At 43.6% G+C, this 12030-nt stretch overlaps 1 long non-coding RNA gene across 1 annotated transcript; it reads right to left on the bottom strand.

The window, feature by feature from the left end:
- Positions 1-9081: 9081 nt before the first annotated feature.
- LOC129334380 (uncharacterized) lies at positions 9082-11410 on the bottom strand. Its single transcript, XR_008597513.1, has 2 exons — positions 11322-11410; positions 9082-9547 (listed from the first exon to the last, which is right to left on the bottom strand). It is a non-coding gene; the product is annotated as an uncharacterized LOC129334380 (long non-coding RNA).
- Between the last annotated feature and the right edge of the window lie 620 nt (positions 11411-12030).

Raw genomic sequence — 12030 nt, 5'->3', positions numbered from 1 at the left:
CGAAGAACCCTCTATCTGCTATAGAGTGGATGCCACTTCAATCCAGCAGCAATCCAAATTAGAGTCGTCTATTTTTTTTTCTTCAAGATAAAGTCTGTGGCAATGTGTATGCACTCTTCTGACAACAGCACTGAATTGATGAGGGTTTGAACCTGTCAGTTTTCACCCATCCTGAACAGGATAAAATAACAATACTTTCCAAAAAGCATTATGAAGAGTTATGAACAATAATGGCCAACACGAACAAATATTGTGGATTTAATGACAGCAGCAGGTAACTTGTTCTCCCTTCATAGTCTGGCCTCAACGTAATGTCTCTATCTCTCTCATCCTCCAGGATTACCCAAAGCACAGAAAAGATGAGCCAACAACAACAGAGAGGAGCAAGCTGCTGCTGTTGTAGCTGTTGTGGTGGTGGAAGTGGTGGTCGTGGTGGATGCTGTGGTCGATGCTGTGCCGGTCGATGTTGTTGTGGAGGATCTTCTCAACAAAGCCAAAGAAGTGGGGGATGTTGTGGAGGAAGAAGCGGAGGAAGCGGTGGATGCTGTGGGTGTTGCGGTGGCTGCTGTGGTGGCAGAAGCGGCGGAGGCTGCTGTAGTGGAGGATCTACTCAACAGAGGCAGCAGAAAATCCTTCCCCAGAAGCTGAAGTAGACGTCTCATCTTGCAAACTAACTTCATACAATATTTTCACATTAGATACCTTGATATCCTGATCTGGAAAATTCAATGTTTCCTGCTTCAGAAATCTTGTGAAAGCATTAAAAGTTTCTTGCAAACAATATTTTGTGGATTTTACTTCTTATCCCCATTGAGCAACACATAATGCATTCCCTGTCACATTTTAACTACTACTTTTCTCCAAGGAGCTCAGGCTAATGGCTAATGGTTCTTCCTTCTATTTAATTCTCAGGACTATCTTGTTAGGTAGGTTAGGCTGAGAGAGACAGACCGAGGCTGAGAATGGATCACTCAGTGAGCTTCATGGCTCAGCAGTCATTTGAACCTTAACTTCCCCAATCCTAGTCCACAACTCCAAAGTACCTTACCCCAATGGGTCAAACCCTGACAAAATTTTCTAACCACAGAATGTAACTTTCCTGCCTCCTTCCCTCCCCACTGAAGATTAGGGGACTCTGAGGAATATCATGTAGGGGTTGCAGCTGAAAAGGAGAATCAGTGGAAATTGCCTGTTTGTTCAGGATGCAACCTGATGGCTTTCTTGCACTGGAATCCAAAATATTTCTTCACATTGAAACATGGGGAAAAGATTTCATCTATTTTTCTATCAACCTCTACCTGCAGTCTCAAGAGATGCTACCTGGGCATAGGTTGACCAGTTTCATGACTGCTAGGTCTTAGCAAGAGGTTCCAGTGCTGGTAATCAGCCCTCTAGTTTTCAGTTTCAACATTTAATGTTACCTTTTGGGGGGGGAATGGTATCTAACATTTGCTTTTTTTACCCATAAATCTTGACCTACGTTGCTAAAGTTGGCAACTGACCAGAAAGAAAAATCTGACCGAATCATGATATGATCTTCAAGGTTTTCACATGCATCTCTTGCTCAATGATGCAGATCGGGTTACTTTTCAAAGGGGAAGTTTTCTTATAAATTGGCAACATCATAAGAAACTGAATCTGCCGAATAGCGTGCAATAGAAGTTACAAATTGCAGACTGCAATACAAGAAAGTTGCTTCAAAGCCAAGGAGCTATTGCCTTGTTTCTTTCCAGCAGAAAATATCAATATGTTGTTCTTAAATGTAATAGGTGGGCATAAAATGCATTTTCCTGGAAATAAGCCCTTTGTGTGTGCACCTTATGACATTAACCATGACATTATTAATCTAAATAAAAAGGTTGCTATTTAAAAAAAAAAAACTGGCAGATGAGTCTTTAACCGGTACCTAGCAAGTTGAATTCCAAAAAGTAAAAACTTCCTCTAAGGGGTTAATAATAAGGACCAATAATGGCATGCTCAGGGTTACCAACTAAATAGAAAATAACTTCTCCCTATCTGTTTAATATAAGCTTGTGAGTAAAGTTTTTCCAGGTTGGGGTTAAGCATGATTATATTATAATTTGCATTGTTAAGGGGAGTGGAGTTTCTTCTTCTAAAATTCACTTTTTAAAAGATCTAGCCATTGTTTCTTCTTCTTCTTTTCCGAAGGAAGAATTTCTTTTTCATTTTATCTCTTTGTTTTTTCTTTGTACTTTCCCATTACACCCCTATCCATCCTTTTGTAACTTCAGACCTAGCAGGGCTTTTTCGTTTTAAAGTTACACACCACAGGGTGCTCTAGTTGGATGATAGCCAGTTTGGTGCAGTGGTTAAGAGCACAGGACTCTAATCTGGAGAACTGAGGGCCAAGCTACACATGACGAATGACACTTGAACGGCAAGTGGATTGAGTGGAGGGCAAGTGAACAGGGAGAAATACACTTGCTGTTCAAGTGTCATTCGTCATGTGTAGCTTGGCCCTGAGTTTGATTCCCCACTCATCCACTTGAAGCCAGCTGGGTGACCTTAGGTCAGTCACAGCTTCTAGGATCTCTCTCAGGCCTACCTACCTCATAGGGTGTTTGTTGTGGGGATAATAATAACATACTTTGTAAACTGCTCTGAGTGGGTGTTAAGTTGTCCTGAATGGCAGTATATAAATTGAATGTTGTTGTTGTTATTGTTGTTGTTAGGAAGGTTTGGAAAATTTATTTGGAGAACCTCCCTTCATGTCACTCCTCTCTTCAAATTTCCCTTTTCATCACAATAGAAATTGATTAACAACAACAACAACAACAACATTCAATTTATATACTGCCCCTCAGGACAACTGAATCTGATTAAAATCAGATTCCAAATTCCTACAAAGGGGGGGGGAATGGAATGTTGGATTGCAATGAGAAACTGAATAAACAAGAATTAGCAGAATTCCTCCAAACAACGGTGCATAGTTGTCATCAGAGCAATGCATTGTGGAAGGCACAAGGATGTTTCAGAAACTGGCAGTTAGAATTCACAACTCTATGAAGAACATTTCTCTCAGCAGTTCAAAATAAACCATTGTTGGGAAGAAAACACATTCCAGACAGATTCCTTTCATGACACTATTAAGGCATTAGAAGAGAAAATCTCATCTGGTATTTCCAGTATCTGTCTGAACCCATTCTGCAAGGCATTTACCAATAATTTCCATGAACAAATTGAAGAGATCTGCTAACATCTCTTGCACACTTGAATTACAACTTACAGCATCATGCTGCTTTAAACATGAAGGACTCGGACGTTTTATGAAGTTCCCTAGCTGACCTTGCCTCAGTCATTCTCTTTCAGCCAAGCTTCCCTCAAAAGGTTGCAGTGAGATATAACTGAGAAATGGAGACTATGCTGCACTGAACTCATCTGAGAAATGGGTAGGTCAACATAAGACTGAAGTGAATGGAGGAAACAGAAATGTTGGAGGTCTTGTGGTTTAAATGATATCTGGTGAAATACTATTTTAGTAAAACAATATCTGCTTTCTGTTGAAGATTAGAAGTTGCCTACTGTTTAGCCTTTTTCTTATTCATTCTTCCACAAAAATTTGTCGATTTGAAGAACAAAATAATGTATCGGGGTCCTGCTAAATCTCAGGTTGGCCGTTTGGCATGCAAACCCAGGGCAATTGCAGAAGACCTCCAGGTTGCTACACTCAGAGTGGTGAACAAAGTCAGTGTTATTATTATCCCCACAATGTGGGTAGGGAACTGGGGCTGAGAGAGCAGCTTACTCCAGGCCACCTGCTGAGCTCATAGCAACTGTGGGAGTAGAGCCACTTGGAGCCCAACCACTTAATTCCCTGTCCCTCATCTTTGCTCAATGGAGCAGCTGGGGGTGGGGGTGGGGGTGGGTGGGAATAGCACCTGAATGTCAGTTCATTTTTCAGAACTCTAGGAATTTCAGAAATCTCTATGGGGAAGCCCTAGGTATCACTTCCTGTTTTGATGTCACTTCCTGTTTTCCACAAAAATGTTTGAAATTCAAAGAGTGTCATGATGTCACTTGATGTTCTGAAACAAGAACTGACTTCAAAAAAAATCTCCAACTCCTGGTGTCATGGCTGGGCCGGGCCAGCCCAAGCAGTGTGGTTCAAGTCCAAACCTTAATGCCAGAGTCTGAGGGGAGTTCCAAGAGCTAAAGCCAGGTCAAACCAGTGGCCAGAGCACAAAATAACACCAGGAGTGGGTCCAGAGTCCAAGAGCAAGGTCAGGCACAGTCCAAGGTCAGTTACCAATAGCATCAGGTCCAAAAGCAGGCACAGGCAAGGTCCACAGAACACAGAGTGGTTGCAGACAGTAGACACATTGCTTCCATGCCCGGCAGTTCCTCCAGACTGGCTCTTATAGCCAGGCGTGGTTTTCAGCCAGCTGCTGGGGCTCCATCCTGATGCTACTCATCGTCACTCTCCAGCAGCTGGCATTGGCTCCAGAGGTGAGCACTGTGCCATCTGTCCTGCAGTTCCAGTCTCTGGCGCTGCCTGTGGCGTTCCTTGGGCGTGGGTGAACCTGGGGGGGGGGGTGGAGGCTCTTGGCTGCGCTGCACCTGTAGAAGTCCCTGGCTGAGCTTCCCCTGTGGTATTGGAGCTAGAGGGTGCTGGTGCCTCAGCTGCTGGCTGCAAGCTCTGATCAGCCAGCAGCTGCTGCTCCTGATTGCTGGCTTCTGCTGAATCAGGGCTAGAGCTGGCTACACAGGGCTCCTCTTCTCCTGAGGAGTCCTGGCTGGCTACACGAGGCTCCTCTCCTCCAGAGGAGACCTCACTCTCAGACTGGGCCATGACACCTGGCATTCCTGGGGATTGCCAGCTTGGCATTCTTTTTTTCAAAAAAATAACATAGTATCAATCAAAATATCTAATTTTCAGTGTAACAAACATGAAAAAAGTCTGAGGCTTACAGAAAAATTTGAAATCTAAAAAAAGGAGGGGGTGTATTTATTTATTTACTTAGTTATTGATACTTTTACCTTGCATTTTTTTACTGAATGTGATGGCAACAGTCTGTCATCAGGTGCTTTCTTTCTTTTGGGGGGACTGGTTCCTTTGGGAGCAGCAAGAGGGTCTGCAACAGGAATAGGAAATGGGTGATAATTATCCCACCCTTTTGTTAGTGGGAAAATTAGCCTGGATCCAACATTGTGTGCGTTTTGCTGCATTGGATAGATAGGGTGGGCAAAAGCAATGGCAGAGCTTTTTTAAATTTCTGCCTGCAATGCATCTATTAGCTACTGGCAATCCATTGGCAACCTCTGCCAGAGCTTCTGTGGGTCAAACAGTGGGTATCCTGGGTATGCTTTAACTATTAATCATACAGCCTGTGATAGGCCAGGGAAATTGTTAAACCCCTTATGCTTTAACTATTACTCATATAATAGTTTTGTCCTTCAAGGGAGGACTCATTGGGGCCAGTCTCACCTGCAACCACTGGGAAACTTGCTACCACCTGACTTGCATCACTCCCACAGCCTACTGGCTTGCTACTGTTCTACAGCAGCCACCCAGGAAAAGTGGAGAATGAAATAAGCTGCTTTGTTTCCCTATTGGGGAGAAAGATGAAGCACAACGTTTGCTAAAAATCTAATTTTGCCTACAGCTCGGCTACAAACGAGAATCATTCTTGCTGTCGCTTCATCCAATATTGCTGCAGCTTTTTTGTCAGGTGGCAGAACTGTCCATTCAGTATTCAAATTACCATGAAATACCATGATGGCAGTTGGTCAGTGGGGTGAGCAGGGCTGGCACCCCCTCATAATAAATAGAGCTGAAGATGGGGGGGGCAGATAAAAGGTAGGTTGGATGGTGGGTGGGGAGGAGAGAAGGAAGCAGGGAAAGGTGAGGATATGGCATGAGATGGGGGAGAGGAAGCAGAATGGGAGGTTTGATATAGGTAAGTTATGTCCCCCCCCACAAGACATTGTGTGTTACCCACCATACAACTGGGTCTGGTGTGGCAGTGTGCAGCTCGGCCAAATATTTCCAGGGACAGGGTGTTATAGGTAATGGAGGAAGGAGAAATGAAAGGGGGGAGAATGTTTGTTGGGTGGAAAGGAGAGAAGGAAGCATAAAAAGAGGGAAAGGAGAAGTAGGAAAAGGTGAGAGGTTATGAAGACTCTCACAGAAGGGAAAGAAGAAAGAGTGAAGGAGGGGAAAATGAGGTGTTCCTGAGTCTTTGAGAGACTCTTACTAGTATATACGTAAAAGTATGCAGTATGGTACAATTCTGTAACAATTGCATTTCTTTCTTTAAAAAAATATGATTCTACAGTCAGCGATGCTTACATATCTGGATTATTGAACTAACAAGGAAGTGCCTTGAGGTGAAATTTTAACTTGTAAGACTCACATAAACTGGCAGAATAAAACAACAAAGAAGGGAATGCAATTAAACCCCTATAAAAATCAAGTTTGAAAATTCATCTTTCTCTACAAAAAAAGATTCCTCCATCAATGGCTGAAATTCAGAAAAGGAAATTGCCATCCCTGTAACAATGTTAACCCCATCGTCAATTCCATGCTCTGGTTTCTGAGAACAGAGTAGCTTGGTGGTGGTAGGGAGTGCCCTCAAGTCATAGCTGACTTATGGCAACCTCTGGTGGGGTTTGCATGGCAAGAGAGTAACAGAGGTGGTTTGCCATTGCCTGCTTCTGCAACCCTGGTCTATGTTGGGGGGGTCTGCCATCCAATTACTCACCAAAGCTGATCCTGCTTAGCTTCTAAGGGCCAAGCTACACATGACAAATGACACTTGAAAGGCAAGTGGATTGAGTGGAGGGCAAGTGAACAGGGAGAAATACACTTGCCATTCAAGTGTCATTCGTCATGTGTAGCTTGGCCCTGAGAAGTGACGAGATCAGGTGCACCTGGGCTATCGAGCTCAAGGATAACTAGAGTTGCTTATAGAAATACAAGTAGACATAGTGATCTTATTTGAGCATTCTCTATTATAGGTGGCTCACACTGGAATTGCCAGCTTCTTAAGGTCAATATGGTTCCCTCACTTTTGTTCTGCAGAATATGCAAAACTGAATTGTACAGGAGTAGATTCTTATCAAGGAAACAGGGTGGTAGTTCTAATGTGTGCAAAATAAAAGTGTAGTTTTGGATGATCTCTGTCATCTAGAAATGACCTGTAAATCCAGGAGATCTCCAGGTCCCATCTGGAGATCGTAACCCTACTCTTCATCCCATTGATCTCCATGAAGTTCTTTTGGGGGGACTGGTTCCTTTGGGAGCAGCAAGAGGGGCTGCAACAGGAATAGGAAATAGGTGACAATTATCCCACCCTTTTGTTAGTGGAAAAATTAGCCTGGATCCAACATTGTGTGCGTTTTGCTGCATTGGACGGATAGGGTGGCAGAAAGCAATGTCAAAGCCCTGTTTAATTTCTGCCTGCAATGCATCTATTAGCTACTGGCAATCCATTGGCAACCTCTGCCAGAGCTTATGTGGGTCAAACAGTGGGTATCCTGGGTATGCTTTAACTATTACTCATACAGCCTGTGATTGGCCAGGGAAATTGTTAAACCCCCTTTGTTTTGTGACAGGAGGGGACATGTTTTACTCTCCCTATCTGTACGGCCAGCATTTTCCTAGTTTGTTGTTATAAAACCTTTGCTTTCATTCCCAATAGCAAAGGAATGTTTTGGAGCTAATCTATACCAAGATGGTCTGATTTCCTTCATTTTGGGCACTGCAACTCCTATCAAAATAGAGTTGCCAGGCATGACTTGGCAACCAGTGGGGGATGAGGACATGGAAAGGGCAGCTGTCAGCGATGGAAGGATGTCACTTCTAGGAAACCCTGGAAGTAGCACCATGCCTCTCTAGCAATCACCAGGAAACCCAAATTAGAAAAGAGTTTTGAAAGGGTAGAAACCTCAAGGATAACTGAAGATCAATCTATGTGTAGTACAGACTGCAAGTGGGTGGGGGTTCCTAGAAAACTGGTTTGAACTCTCTTCTTTGCCATCCTACTTTTCTATGGGGAAACAGTATTTGACTATTTGAGCAACCCCCCCCCCCCCCGCCCCGGGCCCATTCAATCTGAAATGGAACAGTCACAGAACAAATTCAACATTACAGTGTGAAAATGGTCTATCTGTCTTGAAAACAGGGCCAGCGCATCCATGGAGGTGGGTCCGGCAGCCGCCTTGAGTGCTGAGGTGCCAGAGGGGGTGCCTGGCATGGGTGTGTGTGCTGCAGAGCTAGCGGTGGCACCACTGGTGGCTGTGCGGGATGGCTGGGAAGCTGCCCATGCACTGCCCCAGCTGCCTGCCGTGCCTGGCCCGCAGCTGCTGCGCCCAGCTGGCAACCTTCCAGCTCTCCCACTCAGTTGCCCTGTGCTGCTGCCATGACTGCCTGCACACAGCTGTGGGCCAGGCATGGCAGGTGGCTGGGGTGGTGCAGAGCAACTGAGCAGGAGGGCTGGGAGGCCACTCATGTGCCGTCCCAGCTGCCTGTCGTGCCAATGGGGCTGGCTCACAGCGTCATGCTACGTGATGATGTCACACGCAGTGACATCATCATGCAGTCTGGGTGCACATGGGGGCGGCAACAGCTCTAAAGCTGCCCCCAGCCTCAGGTGCCAGAAGCTCTGGCACCAGCCCTGCTTAAAAAAAACATACAGATGATACAAAAGAAAGTAATGTCTGGTACCTCAAATACCTTCCTTCTCTCTCTCCAAACCCAAAACCTTCATATAGGTTGAGAATAGAAGGATTCCTTATTGTAAATATTTTTTTCTGTGTCACAGTAAATATAGAAAAAGAAAGCAGTTGTCCAGTGTTTATATTAGATGTATGCAACTTGTGATTTATCATGCCAAATTTAGCAATGATCTATGGTGGCCTGTATGGAAAATACTCGTCAATTCACTCTGAATTTAATTACAAGTAGTGCCTAAGTTATCACTGAGTCACTGGAAGTCTGCCATTATTTGGTTGCATGTGGCAATATCAGTCACTGTTGCATAGACTTGGTTTAGATTATATGTGGACTACACACATCTTTTTGGCTCAACAGAGATAAGGAAGAAATTTCACACAACATAACCGTTTGAATGAAACTTTTTAATGCCTTCACAAGGATTCCAAACCAGGAAAATGAAACGCTACATTTTGCGAATCAGATGACTGGGCTTGTGATTCAGAAATGTTAGCCAAGGCTGGCGTGCAAGAATGGAAGGAGACCGGTAAGTGATGGCCATCATGCATTCTGATTCTTATTGAAGGCATCTACTTCAGCTTCTGAGGAGGAATTTTCTGTTGCTTCTGCTGAGAAGATCCTCCTCCACAGCAGCCACCACTGCTGCCACCACTGCTGCCACCACAGCACCCACCACTTCTGCCACTACTGCTGCCACCACAGCATCCACCACTTCTCTGGCTTTGTTGAGATGAAGATCCGCCACTGCAGCATCCACCGCGGCCACCGCTTCCACCACCACAACAGCTACAGCAGCAGCAGCTCCCTCCTCTCTGTTGTTGTTGGCTCATCTTTTCTGTGCTTTGAGTAATCCTGAAGGATAACAGATAGCGAGAGAGAGGTCATTCCGAGGAATCACAAGGAGAGAAAAGTTCTTTGGTGCTCTTTTTCCTTCTAACAATTCGTAGTTTTAATACTGCTTAGAATTATCCCCTTTAAGCCCTACAAGGTATGTTGTGTTTAGAGGGTAATGGCAGGTTAAGTCATCCATTGGGCCTTCACTAATCTCTGTGTGATGGAAGAACAAGAGTCCAGCACCACACATACATGATAAGACACAAGACAGAGACTAAATCCAGCCTCTGATGTCTCCTTAAAACTCCCATTCCCACCATATGGCCAGTAATCTGGATTGCCATTGGATAACATTCTCTCAACGGGAGAGAGAAGCATCCTCAAAAAAATAGGTAGGAAGCCTTAATTAAGGATGATAGGATTTGAGTCCAGTGGCACCTTAGAGACCAACAAGATTTTCGGAGCATAAGCTTTCAAGAGCCACAGCTCCCTTCTTTGGACAACTAGTTTTATTGGTCTGCTTTGGTGGAGGAAAATAAAATCTTTCAAGAGCTTCTTAATCCAGTTTTTCACACTCAAGAAAGGTACACCTCTGCAAAAAGATATATGCACAAGCCCAGTTACAAAATGTTTATTTGAGAAGATTGAACCATAGTTTGGCCTTTGCTATCCTTTCTAAGAAAACCCAAGTCCACTTTTAAGAGGAATGGCAACTTCAGTCTTGGAAACAAAATTCTGTTGAAAGTACTTCCTTAATGTGGCTGTAGTTCGGTTTGAGCCATTCTGTAGTGAAAAATTCTCCATGTTGTGAACATAGAAAAGAACCATGAGGAAAAAAAATCATTTTGAGATTCAAACTTTGAGAAATGTTTTACTGTCCTTGTACTGCTACTTGCTTTTTTTCCACAGCAGATATTGTCTTGAGAAATTCACAACCTGTCTGATCAGTTCCTCATTCCTCTGAGGTAACAGGTTAAAAACAACTCAAATTTCACCCCAATTTTTGCTTCACCGTCCATTCAAAGAGTGTAGTTAAACAACCATTCTCTACAATAAGAACCCTGTCTTTAATATTAATAACTGTGCTTACATACCACTCTTCTAGACAGATTAATACTCCACTCAGAGCAGTGAACAAAGCCAATGTTATCATTATCCCCACAATACAGCAGGGGAGCTGGGCTGAGAGCAACGCTTTACCCAAGGCTACTGAGCTCATGGAAGTAGTGGGGGTTGAACCAATAGAGTGCTGATTTACAGCCTAACCACTTAATCAGTATGCTGAAGGTCCGTACTTGAGCATAAAACACAAATATTATGAGCAGAAGAGCCTGATTTCCATCATCAGCATCTCCATTTAAAGGAACATGGGATATCCAGGCAAAGAAAAATATCTTGTCCAAGGCTTTGGAAAGCAAATTCTAGACAGAGCAGATAAGAGAGTTCTTCTCAACCAATAATATAATTTAGTATAAAGCAGCTTCATGAAGGGAAGGTCCAAGTTCCATCTCTGGAAATTAAAGGAATAACACAACTAGCCAACCCCAGACTTGCAAATAGATCCCTCAGCAATTGTGCATCGCTCGCGGCCTCATACAAACTGATTATTAATAATTTCAAGCACATTAATTGGAGTAGAGACAAGAAATAGCCTATCTTTTCCAGTTTCTACAAAAGCATCCCTCCCAAGTTTTGGAAGGCTGGTGGCACAACAGGAGAAGATAGTTGAAGAGCCCTTTTCCTCTATTGACCAGGTAATTCTTAGATGAAGAAGATAGGTTATCATACTCACCCTGCTGATTTCCAAGAAGATGTTGTCACTGTACGGGTGGTTGAGTATATGAGAAACCTTGAAGAAGTGGGGCCTTTTATATTGTCTGCCCATGTCCTGTTTCGGAACTGAGATCCAGGAGGAAAAGTGTCCATTTCATCTTAGCTCTGCCCCCATTTTCCAGTCATTATTTTTGACTCATGCACAAACGAGTTGGTTACCTTCAGTTATGCTGGAATATTTGTATATGTCTGAGAATGGTTCATGTGGGTGCCTTCCATCACCTCCGAATTATGTAGTAATTGCTCCAAACATGTGGGTGGCATGGAATCTTTCCCAGAGTCTTTGGAAGCTGGTTTTAATTGACAGAATTAAACAGTTATGGGGAAGGACTAGGTTGTCCCTCTTCTTAAAACCAGAAAAAAAGGGGGTTGTGAGGCCCAGAGAAGTCATAATTCACCAAGCCCCTAGGATATGAAGAAATATTGCCCATTTTTCTTTGCTGATCATTCAAATTGAAAATGGATTCCATTCCCAGTGTTAATATTTTAAAAAATCTTACTATTCCTCTTGGCAGCATCCAAAGGAACAGACTGGAGGATGTGTGTGAGGATTGGGAAGAGAGAAAGCAAGGAAAGGAGAGGGACAAATAAAAGGAACATTTATTTGTAGGATGAAACGGTACCTGAAACTTACTTGTTGGCCATCTGTGTTACCCAAAAGGGAAGGA

Source organism: Eublepharis macularius, chromosome 1 (genome assembly GCF_028583425.1).
Source record: "Eublepharis macularius isolate TG4126 chromosome 1, MPM_Emac_v1.0, whole genome shotgun sequence".
In the NCBI taxonomy this organism is placed as follows: Eukaryota; Metazoa; Chordata; class Lepidosauria; order Squamata; family Eublepharidae; genus Eublepharis; species Eublepharis macularius.
This window is presented reverse-complemented; position numbering and strand designations above follow the sequence as displayed.